The sequence below is a fragment of the Tamandua tetradactyla genome, chromosome 26, assembly GCF_023851605.1.
Source record: "Tamandua tetradactyla isolate mTamTet1 chromosome 26, mTamTet1.pri, whole genome shotgun sequence".
Lineage (NCBI taxonomy): Eukaryota > Metazoa > Chordata > Mammalia > Pilosa > Myrmecophagidae > Tamandua > Tamandua tetradactyla.
The window spans coordinates 14,232,911-14,257,916 of NC_135352.1; the positions used below are offsets into that span (position 1 = coordinate 14,232,911).

The 25,006-nt window shown below is 42.6% G+C and overlaps 2 long non-coding RNA genes across 11 annotated transcripts in view; one reads left to right on the plus strand and one right to left on the minus strand.

Annotated features, from left to right (window-relative positions):
• The window catches only part of LOC143669987 (uncharacterized), a 224,485-nt gene that overhangs the window by 136,406 nt on the left and 63,073 nt on the right, over positions 1 to 25,006 (minus strand). The window contains exons 4-5 of one of the 10 annotated variants that reach the window (XR_013169183.1): positions 13,861 to 14,179; positions 12,487 to 13,254 (exon numbers count right to left, since the gene is read on the minus strand). The exons of 7 other annotated variants lie outside the window; for them this stretch is intronic. This is a non-coding gene — a long non-coding RNA (uncharacterized LOC143669987). Of the gene's footprint in view, positions 1 to 12,486; positions 13,255 to 13,860; positions 14,180 to 25,006 lie in introns of those variants that run through there. 2 more of the 10 variants (XR_013169187.1, XR_013169191.1) reach the window with 2 other exon arrangements.
• On the plus strand, positions 1,409 to 21,153 carry LOC143669986 (uncharacterized). Its single transcript, XR_013169180.1, has 4 exons — positions 1,409 to 1,626; positions 3,964 to 4,183; positions 20,283 to 20,349; positions 20,962 to 21,153. It is a non-coding gene; the product is annotated as an uncharacterized LOC143669986 (long non-coding RNA).

The window sequence follows — 25,006 nt, forward strand, 5'->3', positions numbered from 1 at the left end:
CTCATTTCTGAGGCTGCCTCTGAGTCCATGGCCTGAGAGGGTTGCCTGGTCACTGTTGTCTCTAAATTTGCAGATGGGTCACTTGCCCACGTGGTCATGATGGGACTATTCATCTTATTGAAAGGCATTTCACGTATGTGAGTTTGTTGTGTAAATGAACCAACCACTTATTAAGTGGCCCCTCAGTCTATTCTTCCACCACCACATGTTTGAGCCCCTCTGTTATTCCCTTCCTTCCCCAGCACTCCAACCCAGCTAAACAAAACCCTGTTGTAGGATGGGAACCTCACGACCCAAGACGTAGGTGGAGGGTCCTGCCCTTCCCATGGAACTGGGCCCAGTTACAAAAAGAGATCGAATTGAAAGTAAAGGGGATTCGGAGTCAGGAATCCATGATTTCGGAGTTGGCTTCACCATTTCCTATTCTGACCTTGGCAGGTTTGTTGAACTAAAGGTGAGCTCTAGGTTCTAGATATGCAAAATCAGGGTAGAAATATCTTCCCTCTGTGACACTGTTGAGCAGATTCAAGGGGACAATATTTGAAAGTGCTTGGTAAGCCACAAATCCTTACTCAAATAGCATCATTACTAAGTGTTAAGGTAACAAAAATTGTTCACACTACACTTAGTTGTGCAAAATGAATTTAACATCTTTTCATTCATAACTAACCTAATCTTCCCAGGAGCCCCCACCTCTTTAGGTAATGACAGAGGGAACAGAAGCAGCAGCAGCAGCAACACAACCATCTAAATGCATTATAAATATTTATTTAGTCCTCTCAATAATCATCTCCAATTTAAAGAATAGAAAGGAAAATGAGATAAGCTAATAAGCAATGTCTGAGTCTCTTCCTACTTAAACAGTCTCCTTTCGAGTATACAACAGTCTTTTTCAAGGAATTGCTCAGTTTTGTCCTGCTCTGTTCTTCCTCCCCAGATGGCCTCTAGGGCATATTTGAGGGGGTTTCTGTGTCCTTGTGCTTGCAGAAGTAGTCCCTGGCTCACGTGGTGGCCTCGTGCTGCTTTGTGCCCGGTGGTGCATGGGGTACCCTCGCTTCCCTCTTCTGGTCCAGCACCCTCTGGGTTCTTGCTGGTGCTCAGTGTCCCCATGAGCCTGCCTGAGAATCCCCAAGAGGTCCTCCCTACAGCCTCCATGGTGACAACACCCCAGTGTAAGCTCCCCATCTAACCCCCACAGCTGCCTTGTATGCTCCCACAAGGCTCACAGGTACTTCCAGGTTTTTTCCAAGTCAAGTGGGAGTGCTCTGCCCAACAGCAACTTATCACCAATTTTACTGCAATATAGTCACCCCAGAAATATGTTCTGAGCAGCTACTATATTCCAGGCACTGTTGTAGGTGTGTGGATCTGTGACAAAACAAAGATCTCTGCCTTGGTGCAGCCGACATTCCAGGTCACCATGACAGTGGAGGGGACATGATGAGAGGTGGTCTCCTTCTCCCAGAGGGAAGTGGAGGAAAAACATCTATCATTTCAGTTTCTCTCTCAATCTAGCATCTCCCTCTCCTTAAAGAGGAAGTCTGGGCATACTAATTTCAAATCCATGACCTTCCCACATTTCAGAGAGCCAAAAGCTGTTGGTCTTTCACCCTGTCTTCCTCTTTGGTAAGTATTTCCCCTGTTCAAAACACATGCCCTTCCCAGGGATGGGATAGGGAGAGCTGAGGGATATTTGTTCTCATCATTACTCTTTGATAGAGTAAGCAGGGTCTGGTACCTAATATGCAGAAGAGAAATATTTATGCTGTAGAAAAATTTCCACTTTTCCACAAAACCTGCCTCTCATGACTATGGGAGGCAGGTTTCCTGCTAAATGGGCCAAGAAAGTCAGCTTTGAGACTGAGCCAAGTAGAGAAGTAGTGATTCCTCATTCCAGGGGTCTTGCCTTGCCATCAACTTCCCTGGGTACATTCAGCCCCTGTGGTTCAGGGTTGAAGGCACAATGTTGACAGGAAACAAAGGACTTCAGGGGAAAGAGAAACTAAATCAGCCGCCTCAGGGACTAATCAAGAAAGAGACATCATTGAACGATAGTCTCATATTTTGACATATATGCCAAAGGCGGGGCTACTTCTTAATGAGTTCCCTGTAGCTTTCACAACAGCTCTTTATAACAATGACACACAGTAAATCTTTTGTTGAATGAACAAATGATCCACCAGAGAACATAGTCCACATTATTCACGTCAAGGAATGAAGTCTGAGTGTCCAAGACTGCAGCCAATTCATTAAAAAAATTTATTTAACTCCTACTTTATCCTTCACACTGAGGAGCAAATGCAAAAACAGGTCTTGTGCTTGAGGAAGAAGAGAAAATGAGCACAGGTGACACAATTATTGACTTATCAATTTAGGGAAGAGAGTGATGAGTTTGGGATGGAATTGTCCAAGACACCTCTCAAAAGAGCTTGAGCATGAGACAAGCAAAGGAAAGAAAGCAGAGGTCAAAAGAAAGGCATCCACAAGAAGGAAAGTAGGAGTGGTTGTGCTTGGGGTAGACCTAGAGACCAGGAACATTAGAAGGGACAGGACAGAGTTGGGAGTCATGGGAAATAAAGTCAGACAGAGAAAGACGCAACGTATGAAGATGTTAAAAGTCAGGTAAAAGAACTTAGACTTGAAATGACTTTTATTGGGCTAGGCTAGGCTGTCATAATAAATAAATCCAAATATTCTCAAACACAATGCAAGTTTATTTCTTGCTGATGCAGCAATCCAAGGCAGCTGCATCTTGCTGTAGCTCCCTCATTGATGGCTTTCCTCCTCACCATAATTCAGGAACCCAGGCACCTTCCATTTCCGATGCTACCATCCCCTAAATCTCATTGTTATCTGCATGTAGCTGGTGTTCTATAAAAGTGTTGGCTATATTGCTTACATTCCATTGGCTAGAGCTTAATTATATGCTACATTGAAACACATGGGAGAACGGGAAAGCACCATCTAGCCATGTGTCCAAAAGAAGAACATGGATTTTTGGTGCACAAGTAGTATCACCTCATTGTCCCAACAGGACTCAGGGAGGTCAAAGAGAGAAGCACTGGCAGGGGATCATGTGTGATGTTATGAATGTCCAAAGCTGTGTAACTGCAGCAGAAAATAAAACAAGAGAGGGTTGAGAAAAGAACAGTGGAATTGGGGAAGGATTGATTTTAGGGAATGAATAAAAGGGTGCTCAGTGACTTTACAAAATCCAAGGTGTTTTCTGGGTTTGGGCCTAGGGACAGGAGAGGAATGGCATTTTTAACAGAAATATTGATAGTCACAGTAGATTGAGAGAGCTAGGTTGAGGGGGGAAAGGAGAATGAGCAGTAAGATGGATTGACAATGAAAGAGCTAAACCTTCTTCTAGCACTGAAAACTCAACCTCTCAAGGACTATGTCCTCCTGTCCTCAGATGATGAGCTGAGAGGCCACAGTGGACATGTCTTCAAGGACTATACCAGCTAAGCCAGTTCCATCTTCACCTTCAAATTAGCTTTTGATCGTTTTAGAAACATAGGTGCCCATGCTCTTTTTGAAAAAGGTTTTAGAGAGAGACATGCTCCTTCCACCACAAAATCTAATGCCACTCCCCCCAGCTGCAAATTTTAGCCCCTTCCTAAGTAATCTACAGAAAGCCATTCACCAATACCATAAATGAGCTGTGGGGCAACCAGCACAGAGCTTCCCACATGGTAGGACCTCACTGATGTTTAATTGGTTAACTCTCATGACTCTAAATGATCCATACTTTGCTCTCAGACTATACTTCAAAAATAAATGGTCCCATTAGGTGGTAGGTCCCATTACTTACTCAGACCTCCTAAGAAGAGCCCCTTTATCACCCTCCGCACACACCCACAGCCTCAATCAGAGAAGGCAGTCTTCTCTCCTGGGTTCAGTGAGTAATGCTTGATTCATCTGCACATGTAACTTAAGTATCATTTTTTTTCCTACCAGCACATCTACCCATTCTTTGCTCCTTACGTCAACCTGTGGAGATGACTCACCTGCTGTTTGCTAAACCCTAACTCCTCCAACCTCCTCACACCCTCAAAGACTGACTGACATGGAGTGAGGAGCAGAGTGAAAGCTTAACAGAAAGGACCAACTCCCTAAGGATGATGGAGCCCACAGCCAAACAGTCAATGAATAGGGGCATGACACTGAAGCATGATGTGTGAGTAGGGTCTGGGAGTGGAGGGGCAGTGACCAACAAGGGGGAGAGCCTGAGAAGAGCCAAGGCAAGAAGGACTGCAGCTTGACTAGACCCTGAGTACATGAGATGGTATGGATGCTCTTCGGTCCCTCCAGGGCTTCTCTGTGGCTCCCAGAGCTCCCTGGGAAGCTCAGTCCCACAACACCTTTCCACAGTGGCATGAAGGAGGGATGGAGCAAAAGGAAAGCCAAAAGAGGAGAATGTTCCAATGCAAGTCCATGGGTTGAGTTGGCCACAGGAAATTATAGACAAGTGACTTAGGAGTCACAGTTATATATGAGACCTGAGGTTGCTAGAGCTGTGGTGTGACCTGCCCCAGGGAGGATGCTCATGGCCTGAGAATGAGCCTGGGCCCCATGCCAAGAAATAAAGGAGGACTGGGATCACTCATCTGGGTTTAGATTGCTTGGCCTCTCACAGAACAAGGTCCTTACTTTGCCACAGAGCAACCGAAGAGTCAGTTCAACATATTTAATACTTCAGCATATTTGAGTACTTAGTCTATACGAGGCCCAGGGTTTGAATAGGGTTGTACCCTTCAGAGCTGGAAGGAAGCTTGCAACCATCTTGTCACTAAAGACCCAGAGAGAAATAACTTGCTTAGAAGACCAATTACAAGTAACCAAACATGGGCCATGGTGGCTCTGCAGGCAGTGTTCTCGCCTGCCATGCCGGAGACCTGGGTTTGATTCCTGGTGCCTGCCCATGCAAAAAAACTGACAAACAAACAAAAAACAACAAGTGACCAAGCCAAAAACAAAGCTCTTCCCAATCCACAGCTTCTTATATCCATTGTATCTCACCTTCTCCCAGGAAATTATTTTGAGGGCAGGAATAAGAAATCAATCATCCATCACACTGTGCTTCTCTCTGAGAAGAAGCCACCCATTGCTAGCCCTTCCTTGGCTCTGATGTTTTTATTTATCCTTTAACATGAGCAGGCATCTTTCCACATTTTTCTCAGCAAGACCATCTCCTACCCCAATCCATTGTTATTTGTGGAATCAAGCTGCATCCCCTACATGTGAACAGCCACTATGAAATGCAGGAAGGAAATTTGGCGGGTCCCTTTTCATATCCTTAACTCCCATCTTGCTGCTTCCTAATATTGACCTCACTTTCTACTTCTCTGTTGCCTATCCCTGATTACAGGGAGTAGTGGAATGACTATAAGTTTCAGGGCCAGAGAGACATCATCTGAATCCCTTCTATATCACTTACTGGCTGTATGATCATGGCCTAATTATCTAATTTCTCTCTCTCAGTGTGTTTGCTTATAAAGTAAAATTGATAATATACACCTCTCAGAGGTTTTGTGATAATTAAATGAAATAATGTGGATTTTCTTTACTTTTTTTTATTGTATAGCATAACATATATACAAAGCAAAGAAATTAAAAAGCAACGTTTTCAAAGCACTCTTCAACAAGTGGTTTCAGGACAGATCCTAGAGTTTGTCATGGGCTACCGTACGATCCTCTCATATTTTTCCTTCTAGCGGCTCCAGAATATAGGAGGCTAGAGGGCTCACATACTTTTTAATCATCACAATCGACTTTTCTTTTCCTTCTTTTTTTGTGAACAATAACATATATACAAAAAAGCTATAAATTTCCAAGCACAGCACCACAATTAGTTGTAGAACATATATCAGACTTTGACATGGGTTACAATTTCACAACTTCAGGTTTTACTTCTAGCTGTTCTAAAATACTGGAGACTAAAAAATACATCAATTTAATGATTCAGCATTCATATTCATTTGTTGAGTCCTATAGTCTATGTATAGTTCCACCATCACTTTTGATCTTTCTATTTCTCTCTTTGGGGTTCTTTGGACTATGGCAATTCTAAATTTTGATATTGGAAGGGTCTGTCACTAATATGGGGTAGGGAGATGGAACTACCTGATGTTCTGGAGAGGCTGGGCTACGTTTCAGAACTTATCTGGACCAGGGACCCATATGGAGGTTGTAGGTTTCTGGCAAGTTACTCTAATGCCTGGAACCCTTATGGAATCTTATAAATTGCCCTAGGTATCCTTTAGGATTGGCTGGAATGGTCCTGGTTGGAGGTTGGCAGGTTATGATAGGTAGCAAGGTGTACCTGAAGCTTGCATAAGAACAGCCTCCAAACTAGCCTCTCCACTCTATTTGAACTCTCTCTGTTACTGATAATTAATTACATTTCTTTTCCCCCTTTTGATCAGGATGGAATTATTGATCCCACAGTGCCAGGTCTGGAGTCATCTCTAGGGGTCATGTCCCACGTCTCCAAGGAGACTTTCACGCCTGGATGTCAAATCCCATGTAGGGGGGAGGGCAATGATGAAATAATGTTTTGAAAGGGACAAGCACAATGCCTGGCACATAAACGGAACTCAACAAATATTAATGCCATTCTTTGCTTATTCTGATCTAGCCTAGTTTTTTTTTTTTTTTTTCCTTTTCTTTGTTTTGCCACAGAGGTGGAGGGAAGGTGGAAGGGCAAAGAGAAGAAATGTTTCTTCCCATAGCCCCACACTGGGCCTTTGCCCTGTTCAGTCCTGGTCTCACTCCCACAGACACCCTCAGCAGGCCCCTGCTTCCCCTTCATTTCATTCCCAGCTCACTCAGCACACCCCCACCTGAGAGCCTGCCACCCACAAGGGCTCAGGGGCCTTACCCCAAGGGGGCTTTCCTCCAAAATGGCCATGCTCCCACAACTCATCGTTCTGGGCTCTTTTGCGTACAAACCATAATCAAGAAAGATATGGGGGCCTATGGAAGAAGACTCTTTGCCTGAGTCTTGTTCCCATTTCTGCTGGTAATGACATCCCTTAGAAAAGCCAAAAGGGTATGTGCTTGGCTCAATGCCATTGAGGTGGTGCTTGGTTCCTCTGAGGTTGGGGCAGGTTGTGTTTTTCAAAGATGGCTACAACAGTATTTCCTCCAGCCACCTGACCTGAATCCCTAAGGCACAGGATAATGAACAGGAGAACAGCACCCAGAGTCAGAATGGGAAATGGGCTGTCTTCCTTGGACAACACTGCTTCCAGCTACTGCTCACCTACAGTTTTCATGTGGGAGTCAGGAGTGGTCCTGATGCTGGGTTCTCCCACCCTTACTTCCAAGAGGCCACCTTGCTTCAGCACGAGTAGAGAAACTCTGACCCTGTCACCACACTGCACATTCCAGGAAGGAAGGTGATGGAAACTTACCTTCCCATTATGGAACAGGTTCCAGTCAGAACACTGGCATTCCATTCCAGGGACACAGAGACTGAAGGAACAGCAAGACAGAGGGAGAGGGAGAAGGAGAGGGAGAGGGAGAGGGAGAGGGAGAGAGACAGAGGGGGAGAGAGAGAGAGAGAGAGAGAGAGAGAGAGAGAGAGAGAGAGAGAGAGAGAGAGAGAGAGAGAGAGAGAGAGAGAGAGAGAGGAATTCCACAGAGAAAGTTGAAAGCCAGAGAGGCCAGTTGACAAGGGCCTCCTGTTGGCCAGCTCCCTGGCCTACCCTCAGGGAGCTCAGAATGGAGTTTGATTTGGACACATTCACAAAGTCAAAACAATGCCACATGCCATGTGTGTTGAGGACTGTAAGGAAGGCAGAAGGAAGGAGCTGCAGTTAGCTCAGAGACCCAGAGAAGACTATAAAAAGGGGGTGTGCTGGTTTGAAACTGTTGTGTACCCCAGAAAAGCCATATTCTTTAGTCTTCATTCAATATTCTTGGCTGGGACCTTTTGGATTAAGTAGTTTCCATGGAATTGTGACCCACCCAGCTATGGGTGGTAACTTTTGATTAGATGGTTTCAATGGAGATGTGTCTCTACCCATTCAAGGTAGAATTGCTTATTTGAGTCCTTCAAAAGGGGACCATCTTGGAAAAAGCTTCAGAGCTAAAAGAGCCAATACAAGACCCAGGCATTTGGCGATGCAGAAGGAAAATGCCCCCTGGGAAGCTGCTTGAAAGAAAAAGCCAAAGACCCCAGCAGATACCAGTCACATGCCTTCCCAGATGACAAAGGTGTTCTGGACCCATGGGCCTTTCTTTGGAGTCAAGGTATGGTTCCCTGGTTGCCTTAGTTTGTACATTTCCATGGCCTTAGAACTGCAAACTTTCAAGTTAATGTATTTCCTTTATAAAAACCATTCCATTTCTGGTATATTGCATTCTGGCAGCTTCAGCAAACTAAAACAAGGGTGATATTGAGGTGAGTTCTATGGCTCTGCCAACTGCCTTTTCCTGCCCTGCCCTGCCCATGTAGTTTCAAGCAAGCTAACATAATTTGAGTCTTTCCTACATGCCCATCACTGTTCTAAACACTGTGTTCATTTGACTTCATTTATCATCAACAACCCTACGCAATAGGTACTGTTGCTATTATTTTATTCATTGCACTGAGGAGTAAACTGAGGTATAACATGACAAGGGCACACTGCTGGCAAATCAAGGCTGAGTTTCTAACTCAGGCTGTCTGGTTCTGAACACTTGCTGACAACCATAACCATACTGCCCTTTTGGAGAATGTCACAGCAGCATGAGGCTGAAAGGCTTGAGAGTTACCTGAGTGTTTCCCACACTTGCCAGAACTTTTCTATTACAGAGGTGCTTATTAAAAGCATAGATTCCCAGGGTTTTAACAGTTGGTCCAGGTAATCCTTGTGGTCAGACACTGATCTAATTCCACCTGATTTATCACAAAATTTTATAGAGGAAGAAAACTCTGCAGAGAATTTAAGGGAAGAGCCAATAATCACACACCCAGTTCATGGCAGAACCAGCCCCAGCAGCAGGGAGCCCGGCTCTCTTGGCTGCACCCTACAGTCCATTGTCCTTCCTGCTCTCCATGGGAGTGCCTTCCTGAGGGGAAGCTGGAGCAAATATCTCTCTCTCTGGGACTGATTTCTGAGGTAAGGCAGGAAAATCTTTGTTGACATAAATAAATAAATTCATTTTATATGTTGGTCCATAGGTGTCATCAGTGCCCATGTAGGTCCTGTGATTTGAGAGGCTCTCTGGAACACTTTTCCCACTGCCCAGCTCCACGGTGGGTCTGAAATTCCCACCATTAGAGCCTCTCTTGTGGGCTGAGATACCCTAGAGAAAGCCATTAAAATGCATATGACTTACCTGAAATGGTAAGATGTTAATAAATAGCTATTAGGACTTTTAAAATCAACAGATCCAAATTTTAGAGGGTTGAGGCAAAGGACAGCTGTGCTTTGATAGAGAAGCAAAAGAAAATAAAAGTATAAAATCTGAGTATCACCTCAGTGGTGGGTTTCTGGGATGGGGAAAGTCAGGTGGGGTGAACTACCAAAGACCAACTTTGTCTCTTGCGGTTTTGCCTTGGCTCAGTTCTCCTTGGAACATCTCTCCTCACTCTAGATTCAAACCCAAAGAGGAATGCTTCACACAAAGTGTCTAATCCACTGGCCTCTCTTACTGACACTTATCGGAGAGGGAGGCAGAACTGGCGGGAAACACAGAACAATGGATCCCCATGATGCCAGCTGGCCCCAGAAGCACAGCTTGGGACCTGATAAGTGGAGTATCTTCTGGTTTTCCAGAAATCAATCTTCTTGGATGGAGATGTCCAATATAAAATTCTCTGCTGAAGTAGTTAATGCTAGAATGACATGTCCTTGAACATCACACAGTGTCTGTGAGAGGCTTACTTCAGATTTTATATTTTTCTCTGGTGAGCTTGAGAACAATTCCAAACAACCCCATGTGCCTCACACACGGGTAGTAGCTGATCTAGCCATAGAACATTCCTTCTGTAGGCCTGTGTTTGTTGTTTCTTTTGTCTGTGGTGAAACCCCTTTTCACCCACAGTCAATTCATGCTAATTTAACAGAGGCACGCCCTCCCACTCAGGAAGGAATGGTTGAGACCCAATCAGGAGACCATCCTTTTCACGTCTTTATGAAAATTACCTGAGCACACAGTTCTGGAAAAGGCATCATGCCTCATTTCAGAAAGAAGTTCTCTTCATTCTCCATGGGAAATCAATAGATTTTCAAAGGATGGTGGCTAATGTCATCTCCAAACACTCTCCAAAAAATTGGGCTATTTAGAAGTTGTGAGGTGTGCAACATTGTGAAGGAAGCTGTGGGACATCTGGTGAGGCAGAATAACCCAGAAACAAAAGAGCAAATATTGTATGGTCTCATTTAGAAAATACATATAAGAAAACAGGGGCCCAGATTGCAAGCTCTTATAGCAGTCACATGTAGTCTGGAGTGGTAATTGTTATTTCTGGATCTTGAGAGGCTGAACTCTTATCTCTGTTCTTAGAGATAAGAAGGAAGCCAATCCGGTCGGGATTAAGGTAATTCAGAATACAGGGGTAAGGAAAACATTGTTTATATTTTAGAACCTCATCTACTCTTTGAGACCAAAGGAAGAAAGGTTTATTTTGTCCAGAACCTAAAGTTTCTGTGGCACATAATCTAACTCAACCTGTCTGGACAGATCTTTTAAACCATCCAAACGTAGGGAACCCAGAATAACAATGAGGGCCTTTATTCCTGTTTAGTTTAATGTAATACCTGGATACATCTCAGAGTATATTAAGCAGATAATAAAAATGTATTGACAAAGTCCCTTGAGGGATGGGAGAAAAAATATGAAACTATTAAACTTTACCACCGGGAAAACCCCTGATACTGTGTCAAACATTAGGGACCAAATCAATAGGCCAAGTCTTAGATCTTGAGGCTTGCTTTTGTGGAGCTTATATATGTAGTGGAGAAGCATAGCCTTCCTATAGGTGTGCCTCAGAGTTACCTCCAGAAGACCTCTTTTGTTGTTCAGATGTGGCCTCACTCTAAGCCCAACTCTGTAAGTGAAATCATTGTCTTCTCCCCTATGTGGGACATGACATCCAAGGGTGAAAGTCTCCCTGGCAGTGTGGGAGATGACTCCCAGGGATGAGTCTGGCCCTGGCCCTGTGGGATCAGCAATGCCACCTTGACCAAAAGGGGAAAAGAAGTGTAGCAAATAAGTAATCAGTGACTGAGAGAGTTCAAATAGAGTCAAGAGGCTGTTTTGGAGGTCATTCTTTCGCATGCCTCAGTTAGACATTGTTACATATCATAGCTTGCCAAATCCCAACCGAAACCATTCCTGCCAATCCTAAAGAACACCTAGGGTGTTAATAAGATTCTACAAAGGTTCCATGCACTAGAATAACTTTTCAGAAATTTACAACCTCCAGATGGGTCCCTGGACCAGATAAGTCCTGAAATGCAGAGGGGCCAGCCTCTCCAAAACATCAACTAGTTCCATCCCTTTATTCCATATTATAAACAGCCCCTGCCAACAAGAAAAAGTTAGAATGGGCATAACCCAAATACCCTTAAAGAATGGGAGAAAGATCAAAGGTTTTGGTGGAGTTATACAGAGAAGGTAGGGTTTAACAAATGAGTATGATTGCTGAATCAATATATTGATATTTCTTTTAGTTTCCAGTATCTTAGAGCAACTAGAAGGAAAAATCTAAAATTGGGTAATTGTAACCCACACCAAATTCTAAAATCTGTTCTACAACTAATTGTTGTGATGTGCTTTGAAATGTGTTGCTTTTTTGTATATATTTTATTTTTCACAAAAAAGAAAAAAGGAGTCAATTGTGATAAATGCATAGCTATATAATGATATTGTGAACCATTGATTGTACACTTCAGATGATTATATGGTATGTGAGTATATAATATAAATCAATAAAAAATAGTTTTAAAAAAGATCAAAGGAGAAGGTAGCGTTATAAAAGAGAAGATAGAATTTAACAAATGAGTATGACTCCTGAATCATTATATTGGTACTTCTTTTCATCTCCAGTGTCTTGGAGCAGCCAGAAGGAAAAATCTAAAATTGTGGAACTGTAACCCATACCAAAGTCTGAAATCTATTCTACAACTAATTGTTGTGGTGTGCTTTGTATATATGTTATTTTTCACAATTAAAAAATAATTGGGTTATTGACCCAACACTCCCTTGCTAGAATATCAAAGATGGAAAAAGACTGAAGAGAGGATCTAATCCAGAGGAAACAAACACAAATGCTTATAAGAAGCAGATAGCTAATAAGCTATGCAAGCCAGCTGGGGACAACTTGACTGAGAGTTTATATCCTACACAAGGAAAATCAAAAAAAATTTCAAAACAAAAATTTAAGACACAGTTCTGTCTGATTGGAAAACCCATGTACTTCTCCTTTAAGTCATGTATATACATTTCCTAGGGTTGTAACAAAAAATTATTACAAATCTGGCTTAAATCAACAAAAATTTATTCTCTCACAGTTCCGGGCTCAGTAGGACCACACTCCTTCCCAAGGTTCCGAGGGAGGCTCCTTCCTGGCCTCTTCCACTTCTGGTGGCCCCAGGGGTTCCTTGGCTTGTAACAACCTCATCCAATCTATGCCCCATCGCCACGTGGTTTGTCTCTGGGTGTCTGTCTCTTCAGTTATAAGGGCAATTGTCATTGGATTTAGGGCCCAGCCAGATAATCCAAGATGACCTCCTCATCTCAAGAGCTTTAATTCCATCTGTGAAAAACCTTTGTCCAAAGAAGGTTAAATTCACTGGAGTCAAGATGTGGACACATCTTTTGGGGGCCCACCATTCAATCCACTGCACCTGGCTAGAGTGGAATGAAGACATAATAAATGAGTCACACTAGGACCTACAGGAATTTCCACAAAGTAATTCCCCTTGTCTAATTTCCAAGAGTGATTTTCACCCATGTTTGTTCTTTTCCCCTTGTTAGTTGGATCTCTTCTTCAAACTGCATGAGTGCAGTTTCAGCAACGTGCTAGCCAAGAATCCAGGCGACCTCAAGCTGCTGGTGGCTTGATTCACATCCTTCTTTGATTTCAGCAGCCCTCACCACTTTCATTTTGATTCCATTCTCTCCCCGCTTCCAATGCTGCTAGAACTATTTCTTCTTCATTTCTGAAGTGCCTCTAATTCCTCTCTTGCAGTTCCTTGGCAGGTGTCTCTCTGGTTCTCAAATTTTAGTGTGCATCAGAATCAGCAGGAAGACCTGTTAAAGCACAAATAGCTGGACTTCACCTCAGTGTTTCTGATTCAGTAGGCCTCGGGTAGGGCTAGGTAATCTTCATGTTTAACAAGTTCTCAGGAGATTCTGATACTGCAGGTCTAGGAACCACAATGCAAACCACTTAGCTGCATTTTGCTGGCTCTTGTACTGGTATTTACTTCTTACGGTTCCCCTGTCACCACTTCCACTTTACCATCCTCCTTCCTTTGCACCCTTATGGTCTTACTCAATCCTTCTGTTGAAGCTATCTCCCAACACTGGAGGCATGATTGAGTTAGTCTCCATTCTACCCCCGTAAACTCCCACCTAAGTATTTCATACCTTTGGTGCTGATCACAAGGCTTTCCTCCATTTCTCCACCCTCTTACTTATAAAGCTGAGGAAACCCAAGGGACTAGGGCTTATAAGCAGAAAATAGGAATCTCTGGCCCCAAGTAGGAAAAGTGGCAGCCTTGACGTTAGATTCTCTCAATGTAATAATAAAGTGAGTAGTCTGGAGCTGGCTCCTGCTTGGCCTGGGACAATTACAGAGCAAACATCCAAACCCATCTCCACCCATGCATCCACCCACGCTCCTTCTGTCCTCACCAGACCCATGATCCCCAAAGTCCTGCAGTTTTTCTCGAAGGTGAACTTCCAAATGCCTACAGACCATCTTCCCAGGACATTGAGCAATACTTTGGTGAAGTATTTCCAGCATTCGTGTGCTCCCCAATAGCCTGCAAGACATTTTCTTTAAGGAATTTCAACACACATAACTAGCACTTTGTTCTGATGTGAATGAGGGTTTGTCTGGGTGCCAGTGTTTCACATACAGGAGATTAGCAAACATGAGCTGAAGCCTCTTAGCAGCTGCATTTCAGTCTTAATGCTCTTTCTTCATACTATGCACAAATGTCAAACCACTCTAGAAAAAAAATGAGAGGGGGTGTCAGTCCCATTTTAAAATCTAATTAATCATGACAGTCTGCTGCTATAAGCCTTTTTAATGTCAAATACCTACTGTCAGTTTTGCTAAAGAGGGTCTGAGCTAAGCCTAGACCATGGACTTCAGCTTCTCACACTTTCCCCCTATGCCTTAAAAATTAATTTTTTTTTTTAAAGAGAGGCCAAATGCTAATGGTGATATTTCACATATAGCTCTTATGTCCCAAGTGGAAGGTTGGCTTCTCCATGAATGCCTCAGAGACCCAAATAGAAGGAGAGGTCTACCTTATTGGGTTCATTGAATACAAAAAGGCAACTGAGGGTGGGCCCACAGATCTCCTGCTCAGACAGTCCTGTCCGTTTAGAGAGTTTTATTAAGATGTCATTACTCATTTAAATCATTTACTACATCTCATTGACTCTAAAATTTTCCACATTTTAACACCTGTGTCTTCGGGTTGCCTCCAACAATCCATGGTGCTCAGATTTCAAGAGATGACATCTCGGGGTCAATGAATTATGAAAGTTTTTAAATACTCCACTGAACTGGGTACAATTCTTATCCTTTTTTAACAAATTAAGAAAGCATGGCAGACAAGTTAAGCAACAAATTGCCCAGGGGAACCCAACTATAAGGTGGTGGAGCTGGATTTCAGACTCTGTCATTCTGACTTTTGTGCCCATACTCTTAATCCCAGTTCTGGACTGCATTATGGGGACATTGTGAGGTTAAGTGAGTTAGTTCTCTAGCATGAATAAGGCACATGGAGAAGTGCCTGCAAAGAGTAACTGCTCAATGAGTATTAGCAATTTCTATTCCTTACAGGCATAATCCCATATGGTATCCCAATGATACACTTGTCTGTTTTAAACCACATGTGCCTCTGATAGCTGGGACATGCCCCCAGTGCTGGGTGGCCCACAGAGATGCCTTCCCTTTCATGAGCAAACCTTTCCAGTCTAGTAGAATGTAACGAAAACTTCCCCATTTGTGCTTGCTACCAAATGTGTGTTTTCCAGTCATCTGCCATGTGCAAAGTTTCATGAACTTTGAAGGCTGAGAAAATGAATATGAAAGATTCCTCTTTTGCAGGAGCTTAGTGTCACGTAGAAGAGGAAGGTAGGTAGCAAGTAAGTACATATCAAGGTGACAAATCCCACTGGAGGGTGTAAGGGAGGCTTCATGGGAGTTGAGAGGAAGGGCATTGCTTTTGGTTGGATGATCAGAATTGTGGTGTCTCAGAGGTGGAGGCATGGGGGCTGGGACCTAAATCAAGGGTAAGATTTCTAAGGGCCAAGATTTGGGCCGGAAGGTGATTAGAGCAAAATGACAACGTGGACAAGGCCTAAAGTGAGAATATTCTATCAGGAAGTGCTGATTCAGTTTGAGAAAGGCTACATGTAAAGGAATAATGGAAGGTATAACTAAGAAGGCAGATTAGGATCAGATTTTGGGGGTCCTTGAATGCTGCAGTAATAAATTTAAATTAATTAGAAAACAACTTACGTCCTTTAAGGTTGAAGGTTCTGGGAGCAGAAACAATGACTTATTCAGAATTATGTGTGGGAAAGAAATCTGAGATAGCGTGTGCATGGTTTATAGAAAGAACAGACTGTGAGTTAGGAGACCAAGAAGGAGGCTACTGCAGTGCCCCAGGCATAGGACAGCCAATGCGTCCTTGTTTACCAGTGACCCTCCCAGCTTTAGCATGGCAGGTCCTGCATCCCTCAGTTCCAGACAAATCAGAACAGTTGGTCACCTGATCAGCATGAGGGAAGAAGGAACTCGAACTAGGTTATAGGAAATGGCAGGAGAAGAGCTAGGAAGATAAAACAGAGATGCTGTGAAGGATGATCTACCGATTAGATGAAGAGAGGGATAATGGACAAGAAACATTTAAGAACATTTCGGAGTTTTCAAGCCTGGTTGTTTGGGCAAAAGAATGAGGTTGTCAGTAAGTGAAGCTGGGTTTGGAGGAATTCAGTTTGAGGTACATTGAGTTTAGATGGTTTGGGCCTAGCCAGGTGGGTTGGGAGTGCGTGGACTTGGGGGAAGCCAGAGCTGCCCGGGAAAGACTCCGGAGCCATCCTCCAGAGGCAATCACTGACACTGGTGTGACCTGCAAGGACAGCCTGCAAGGGAAGAGCAGGGCTGAGCCACCTCCTGGAAGGAAGGGTGATCCACAGCCTTAACACTCCTCTTAAACTTTGCCATATGAAAGAATCACCAGAGAGGCTGGTACATGCAAATTTCCTTGGTTATAACCCATACAGGATCAGAATTTAAGGTTTAGGGCTCCAAATTTTTAACACTTTCTCCAAAAGATTCTTTCACAGGCAATCTGAAAATCTCTATGGGTCCGGGGGTCAGAGCCCAGGCAGTGAATGTGCCTTCTCTTTCCTCCCTACTTTCCTTGGTGGCCGTGTTGACTGTAAGCATCAGCTGTTAGAACCACTCCCTCCTCTTCTTGCCTGCTCTATCTCTGAAAATAGGGCTTTCTGGTTCTCACAGCAAAACAGGCACCAGCTACCCAGGACTGGGTGGGCCCAACACCCTACTTCCTGTCCACAATGGTTATTGCCAGGAATATCTGTTTGATTCCATGCACAACTTCCTTCCTTTCTTCCATTCCATTCCCAATTTCCCAAAATCCTTCTCCCTGTTCCCAAAAGACTGACCTGATGTATTCTCCATTTTATCAAGAGAGTGACTGTAATCTAAGCTAAAGAATTCTGTGGATTAGTCTATACAGGTTACCTGTTGAGTGAATCACATCATTCAATCACCACAGCCAAATATAAAGAGGGAGTCAAGAGAGACATACAAACAAAGGTAAATCATTAATCTGAAGTTCTACAGGTCATATGCTCAGGCCACTGGAACAGGTTTAGCCACTTGCTTGGAGCTGAAACAGACCATAAACAATGTCTAGGAGGAGCAAATTGGCTCCACTCTTTTGCTTCTTCATCAGCCCACAAGATTCAACCAGATCCATAACCCACTTCTCTGAGTCAACCATCATATCCATGCATTCTGTCCCTGGACAAGGTCAGGAAAGGAGATAGTCACTGCCATCACTTGCCATGGGTCAGAACTTTGAGACCATAGTACAATGCTTGGCATTCTACATGGTTCACAGTAAGTGTCTCATAAATGCCTGGGAGCATTAAAAGGCTCAAGAACAATATGTTGTTCATCACTTTCAATGAACATAAGGAAAGGGAGTTAAACCCTTCTCTTCTCAATGAATTTGAGGCTGAATTCACTGAACTTCATCTAAAGGAAACACAGAAGCTCTTCTACTTACAAACTTTTGTTCAAACACTGATGTCCAAACTGTCCCTTGAGTGACATCACTTTGCATGCTACCAACAGATGGCATCCATGGACATGTACAGTTTTTTCATTCTCTGCCATTGGCTTAGAATGTAATATAATTTGCTTATTTTCACTCACTCAACAAAGATTCATTGAGCATGCACTACATGCCAGATGCTATTCTAGATACACAGGAGATCTCAGTAAAGGATCCTGACCAAAATTTCTGCCCTTGTAAAGTTGTAACTTAGGCAAAGGGTGCTGGTAGGAAATGGGAGACAAATACCAAATAATTGCCATGATAAATACTAAATTATTAGGTTAAAATGAAGTGCTACAAAAACCAAACAGGAGAAGCAAAGAGGGTGGGATGAACAAGGGGGCAGTCATGATTTCAGACTCAATAGCATTGTCAAGACCAGGAGCCAGACAAGACAGGAAGGGTGGGGAAGGTTGAAGAGAGACAAGAAGTAATGAAGTAATTGTTTAATGAGGGAGTGAATAGGAGCGTCCTGTACATTATTTTCCTGACAGCAATAAAGGCCTGAGGATTATAGTCACGACTGTAAAATGAGCCTGCGTGTTTTTCTCCAGCCATGTTCAGCTGCACAAGTACAGATGTGAGGTAAGTGAAGAGCAGGAATCACCAAGGTTGTGGTTTTGCTAAACCAGGATTGTGCAAAAGGGAGGTCAAAGACCTGAGGGTTTTTGCAAGGAAGTAACTGTAAAGAAGAACCCAGGGACATAAGTTAGGTAAGGAGGGAAAAGAAGGCCCAAGAGGGTACAGAACAGGAGAAAAAAAAGTCAGATAAAGTGAATGGGAAGTTCTAGTGGAGCTGTGAATTCTTGCAGTCAGGGTACTGGAGAGATTCTGTTGGACAGATAGGATGTGGTGGCCTGAGAGCAGGACTTATAATCTTTAAACACAGAGGAGTTACAGCCATTGGTGATCATCAGATCTAGGAATGATGAGCTGAGGTTGAATGGAAGACCAAGGAATTGGAGGAGAGAAGGTGAAGGCACTGAGACGCAGGGCACTGAGAAGCTCATCTATGAGGATCCTGAAATAACCATTAAGAGAGGAAAAAGCCAGGAACTGATTAACTCCATCATATCTAATATAATAAAAATTATTAAGAGTTGAAGGTCCTAGAAAAAAAGGACTGAACTACTATGGAAACAAAATTAGAAATTAACAAAAAAATTCATAGCTGTGAGGCAATGCCAAATGTCGCTTGTTTAGAGACACATTGAATTTGCAAATAGTTTTGAGAATGACCTGAAGAACTCAGCCTATTTGTAAAGAGAAGATTTGCAATACAGTCCATAAATTCACTAGTCACTGTTCTCAACACAATGTCCCCTGCATATAAGACGCAAGTAATAAAACAGAGCTATTATTTTATTTCTGATGTTAATGCAATCAGAGAAAGAGAAGAAAACCAGTTTCAGTGATAAAATTCTCACCTGAAAGCAGTTATTGTCAGATGCATAACTAATGGATTTTAAAACAGGGTCTTGAGAAAGCATTTAATCCATACTTACCCTTTATTCCATTTCACAGAACATTCTACCACTCACTTGATACTTAGTCTGTGAGATCTCAGTTTATATCTTGTACTGCTATTTATTTTTTCATGTATTTACCTCTTTACTTTTGGACCTACTCATAAATTCTTGGAGAGAAGGAGCTTATAGCTCTTTACACAAAACCCATGGTGCACAATAAACATTTGATGGTTGGAAATATTGGACTGATTCCAATATTCCCACAAATGCCAAGGCACTATCTGGGTTTTCCTGTGCTATCACTTTACACTATCAATAAACAGTCCTTTGGGAGTTCTGCCTTCGTATCTCTAAAGACAGCATTATCCTTTTAGTATTCTTATTATATTGTGCTTATCGTTTTGAGCTTTGTATCCTCTGGACACAAAGGAGCTTCTTAATGAGCTTGAGCAACACAGAAAGCCAGTAGGAGCCACAACAGGGAAAAGATCTGGGCAGTTCTCTGCATGATTCTCCCATCCAAGGACATAATCTCTTTCACTTTTGGAAAGGAAATGTTCAGATCTCTGTCACCTTGAGGAGACAAGTGCAAGAGATAAAGTATGACTCCAAGAAATAGAAGGGTTCTTGGTAGGCATGGATGGAAGGATGGTTGTCCTTCCCCTTTCTTTGACTTTTGAAGTCTCACTCATTCTTTAATGCTGTCTAAAGAGATCTTCTTCCCACAGTTAATATATATTCCCCATTCGTTAGTGCTCCCATCATCTTTTAATGCACTTGTCTTGATGGATGGGTCATAATCTCCCTCAGTTGTTTGGAACTGTAGGCCTCCTCCTTCCCATGACAGGCATCTATCTTTGTGTCTGGCCCACCCCTGGCTGAGGACCATCTTCTGCTTTTCAGAATGATAAACCAAGTGTGTGTGTCAGTCTCACTATAGATGACAAACTCCATGAGCACAGATACTCTATGGTTTGTAATGCCCTTTGCTGGACTGACAGCCCCCTCCCCCGTTGCAGGCTTAAAACAATCCTATTCATCTCTTAAATGTCACTGCCTCTATGATGCCTGCACAGACACCTCAAACCAAAATGCCACCATCCCTTTAAGTCCCATAGCTCTCTAGCTTACATGTCTGGTAATAACACAGATTATCCATTAACTGTGATTTCGTTAATTATTCTTCACAATTTCTCTTTCACCAAAAAGCTGAGACTTCAAAAGTACTCATCTTTTCCTTTCTGTCACATATTAGGGTATATATGTTTTGCCTAAACTGAAGAGATTTTACAGTTGGATATTTTGCAGCCCAAGTAAATAAGGTAAGAATTATCTTGTATGGCTTTGGGATGCTGGAAGAGCTCCCCTTCCCCCATCTATTTTTTGCTTAATCTCTCTTTGGGACTTAGTCTCTCTGGGCTCCAGGTTTGATGGTGTCACAGTGCAGCTCTCCTGGGGTGGGGTTCCATATGAAGTTCCTCAGCAGGATTTGTGAGAGAGGTCACAAGTGTCCTGAGCACCCAAACCTTCTGAGGCAAGACAAACTATGCCCACCTCCCCATTTATTCAGGTGTCAGTGCCAACACCATTGTTCTCTAGAAGCAGTCCACATGACAGCGAGGAGTTGGGGAAGAGTGGAGACAGCTCAGCCTGGGGAAAGCATTGGAGGAAGGAAATAGGCCACAGAGAAGATGAGGGAGAAGTTAACTCTGAACTGGACAGTACATTGCCAACTCATTTTACATGTTACCACTATCCCTGCCCCACCCCCATTCTGTTGTTTATGTCCTTTGCCCCACAATTTATCAAATGAAATTTGGCTCACCTCATTGTGCATTTAACACACATTTGGTGGAGGGACATTTGGATCTTTATTGTCAATTCTCCTTACAAATTTAGAGATAAAAATCAGAAACTAATCTCACCTTTGACAGAGTTATGCCAATTGCTCTGGGCAGAACAAGAGCAGGCTGATGCACCACCCATAAAGTGATGTCAACCTAGCAACAAGGACTGAAAACAATGACATTCTGTGCTGCTCATGTAGAAGCTGATGCCATCTGTGCCCCAAGGAGGCTGAAACACCCTTCAAATGGTGACAATAAAGGTGACTCAAAAGGTTATAACTTCTCCCCTCATGGGGTCCCCAGGATGATTTATCTGATACTAAGTAGAGGTGCTAGGATTTTCCTTGCTAGCTTTGTCTGCTCTAAGATTCTAGCACTGCAAATAAAACACAGAAATAGTTACATGTACTTTTCCATTTTTTTAATTCTCCAATAAAAATCCATTTAATACCTTTCAATAAGTTTTACCCTCCAAAATATTCTCAAATATTAAATATGATATTTCCTTTCCTCTTTTCCCCTACCCCCTACCTTTCCCCAGTTCTGATGGCAGATTTAACTGACTCAATGAAAAGAACCAAAGAGATGAAAGACAGCAGGTATTAGGGGTACAACAGACCCAATTCTTTGGTTAGCCCTTTTCAGATGTTATTTACTGAGGATCCTTGATGTGTCTGGCTATTAGGTGCTAACATAGCTACAAAAAACCCAAATGCCCTTGTACCCGCCCTCCCCCATTAGAAAGCCAAGGCTCCGACATATAAAATGATTGCAGCATCTGATGAGTTTCAACAGTCCTTTCCATTGGCCTGGCCCATCTCAGAAGGTTTCAGTAAAAAGGGCCCAGCTTCCTGAGTCTTTGGTGTTTCCACCATTGAACTTAACTGGAACCCTGAGTGGGTTGGTTTTGTATACTCATGTACCCTTCTTAGTACTCCACAGTGCTACCCCCTCCCTAAACATCCCATGCTCCATTCTGCCAAATGACGTCCTGGGCACTGCTTCTTCAACCTACTAAAATAACCACCACTGCTCAAAGTATAGAGCCTCTCTTATGCTCTTTTCCTTATAGTCTAATTCTCTGCTGTGACCTAGGCCTCCCTCTCTTCTAGGAAGATCCCCTGACTTACAACATTTCTGTGTCCTCCAGTCTGTGCCCACTAGACTACTGTTTCTCTGTAAATAAACCACCGTCATCTTGTTTTCTTCCCCCTACATACTTTCTACCACCTCACTATATAATGTAACTTGGCTCTCCCAGACATATCAATAGTCATTAGTAGGTGTCTCTGCTAGCCAGAGCTGCTATAAACAAATACCACAAGTCGGTTGGCCGAAACAGTGGAATTTATTGTCTCACAGCCTTGGAGGCTAGAACTCTAAAATCAAGGTTGGCAGGCCATGCTCTCTCTAAAATCTGTCATGTTTTGGTGGAGGCTTGCCAGCAATCAATCTCTACCTCTGCCGCATGGCAATCTGTCTCTCTGTGGCCTACTCTACCTCTGCCACATGGCAATCTGCATCTCTGTGGCCTACTCCTATATTCTAATTTCCTTTGCATGGAAGGACTTCAGTCATATTGGATTAAGGCTTATCCTGATTCAGTTTGGCCTCATCTTAATAGGGACTTTGAAAATCCCATTCACAAGTTTGACTTCATAGGATAGGATTTGAACATCTTTCTTGTGGGGGGCATGAGTCAACCTCCAGTGTCAAGGTAGGGAGCTAAATTTAAGGAAGGTGGTTTGGATTTGAGATTTACTGAGTTTGGGGTGCCTGTAGGTATTAATCTGGAGATATCTGATAGGCAATTGGATGTGTGGGTCTGAAATTCTGGAATGAGGCCAGAGGCTAAGGCAGATTTAAGATTCAGCAACATGTAGCTATAGTTAAAAAGAAAGCAAAGCAAAAGACTCTGGAGTAAATGGAGTTTGCTCAGGGAGTTCAAGAGGAAGAAGAAAGAAGGACTGAGAACCACAACTCTGAAGAGTCACAACCTCTAAGGGAATGATCCAGAGAAATAGGAGAAAAAAACAGATGGATGTGGTGTCATGGAAGTAACAGGAGGAGAAAGGAAGGAGTCCTCAACATTGGTCACTGCAGAGAGAGCAAATGCTATAAGGATAAAAATGTCCATTGACTTTGTCAACTACACTGTGGGCCTGAAATTTGTGACCTAGGGTGTTTCCCAAAAAGAAGAATCAGTAGCCTAATTTATGTAGGCTGAGGAGTGAAAGAAAGGTGAGAAAGCACACATTGGTTACATTTCCTTCTTCTGAAAAATTTTAACTACATTGAAGAAGCCAGGTGAGATCTACAGGGCAATATAGGATTAAAGGAGATTTCCCCAGTTTTGTTTTGTTTCCTTCATGGTCTTTATTGTTTCTGTTGTTTTAAAATGGGTTAAACTTGAGCATATTCATAATCTAGGAGCAATAATTCTATAGACATGGCAATGTTGATAATTCTGAAGGGGACAGTTGATAGAGCAAGAATCTAGCATAGATGAGAATCAAGAATATTTGTGGAATTTTTAGCCTTAAACATATTTCTTTAAATCTAAAATAAAAGCAGATGTGGGTAATTCGATATGTAGGGATGCTGATCTGAGAACTACAGTGCCTTTCCTGAAGAAGGACATAAAAGGTCATCTTCTGAGAAAGAAGGGGAAAGGGCTGGGTAGCAAGTCTGAGAAAAAGTGGTGATGATTTTCTCAAAAGTAGTGATTCATAAGTGAATGGGAGAAAGGGTTGACTGAGTATATAAAGAGAATTGTTGGCCCATCACTCAAGGCCCAGCTGAGATGATGGGTTCCCCAATTATGCACCTATATGTATGGTTTTGAGTTTTGGTTAAACTCAAAACCATACATATACTTAGCAATTTCTCCACTCCATCTTTACAAGGAGAGAAACAGGATATTACCTAGTGACCCATTTGCAACTTTCAGCTCTGCAGGTTTAGAAGTCATAATTTCCCAGGGTCCACAATAATGGATCCATTAAACTAAAAGTTGAGGCTACCATTTAGCTACTTTGGATTCTTGGTGCTATCAGAAAAATATGCAAAGAAAAGGAGTTGTTGCATAGCCGGCATAATTGGTCTTGGTGATGAAGATAGAAGAAGTTTGTTGCCACACATTAAGGGCAGGGAGAAATGTCTAGAGTATAGGAAATTCTCTGGGTGACTAAATGAAATGGATACATCTATGGTAACAATAAGTAAACTCTATGGCAACCCCATAAAGGCAAGGTCAACAAGGGCTGAACTTGTCAGGCAAAATGCTTAGGGCACTTCCCAAAGTATTGACTGAGGGCAAAGGATAATGGAATTGGTAGTAAAGGGAGGAAGCTATAAATACCAATTTGAACCTTTGTTGACCATTTACAGAAATGAGGACTGTAATAACTCCTCATATATTCTTCCATTCTCTCTCTTTCCTTTGCCCATATCCATAACTATGTACCATATTTTTTTTATTTATCCCTCCCTCTCTTTCCTCTACTAATGTGATTGTGATGATTGTCTTTCTAATTTCATTCATAGGTTATAGGACAACAAAATTGGATTGTAAATGAACTGCAGGAAGAAAGACTATTACTCAGAGATGAATGCCCTGACCAATGACACTTTGGGGGAGAAAGTAAATGCGGGTGTGTTTTATTGTAAACATGAGCCAGCAATTAGCTAATTCAGATGACATATGAATTTGACATTTTCATGTAAAAAATAGTCAAGCATTAGCATTTTCATAAAATTCAACCTAATACATTAGGTTAGGCAGGAGCATCTGCTGGCGTCATTGTTGTTTGAAAATTTAAATATAGGAAAAGGTGTGTATGTATGTTTCATCCAAAATGGGGAACTGTAGCATTGCTGGAAATTGGCTGGCTCAACACACACTCCCACACCCTTTTGGCCTGCGGAAGATCCCTACTACTTAAAATTCTGGATGTGATTGAAGGCTTTATCAGTCAATTGATGCATTTTTGTATTAGTCTTCAATTGTGAACATAGTTATGTGGAAAGAAAGGCAGAGGCAGCTGTTTTTCCCATGTGGATTAGGGAAGGAAGGCATGTTTCTGAAACTAGAAGCTATAGTGATGGCTTTCTAATCTGGCTTCCTGACCTG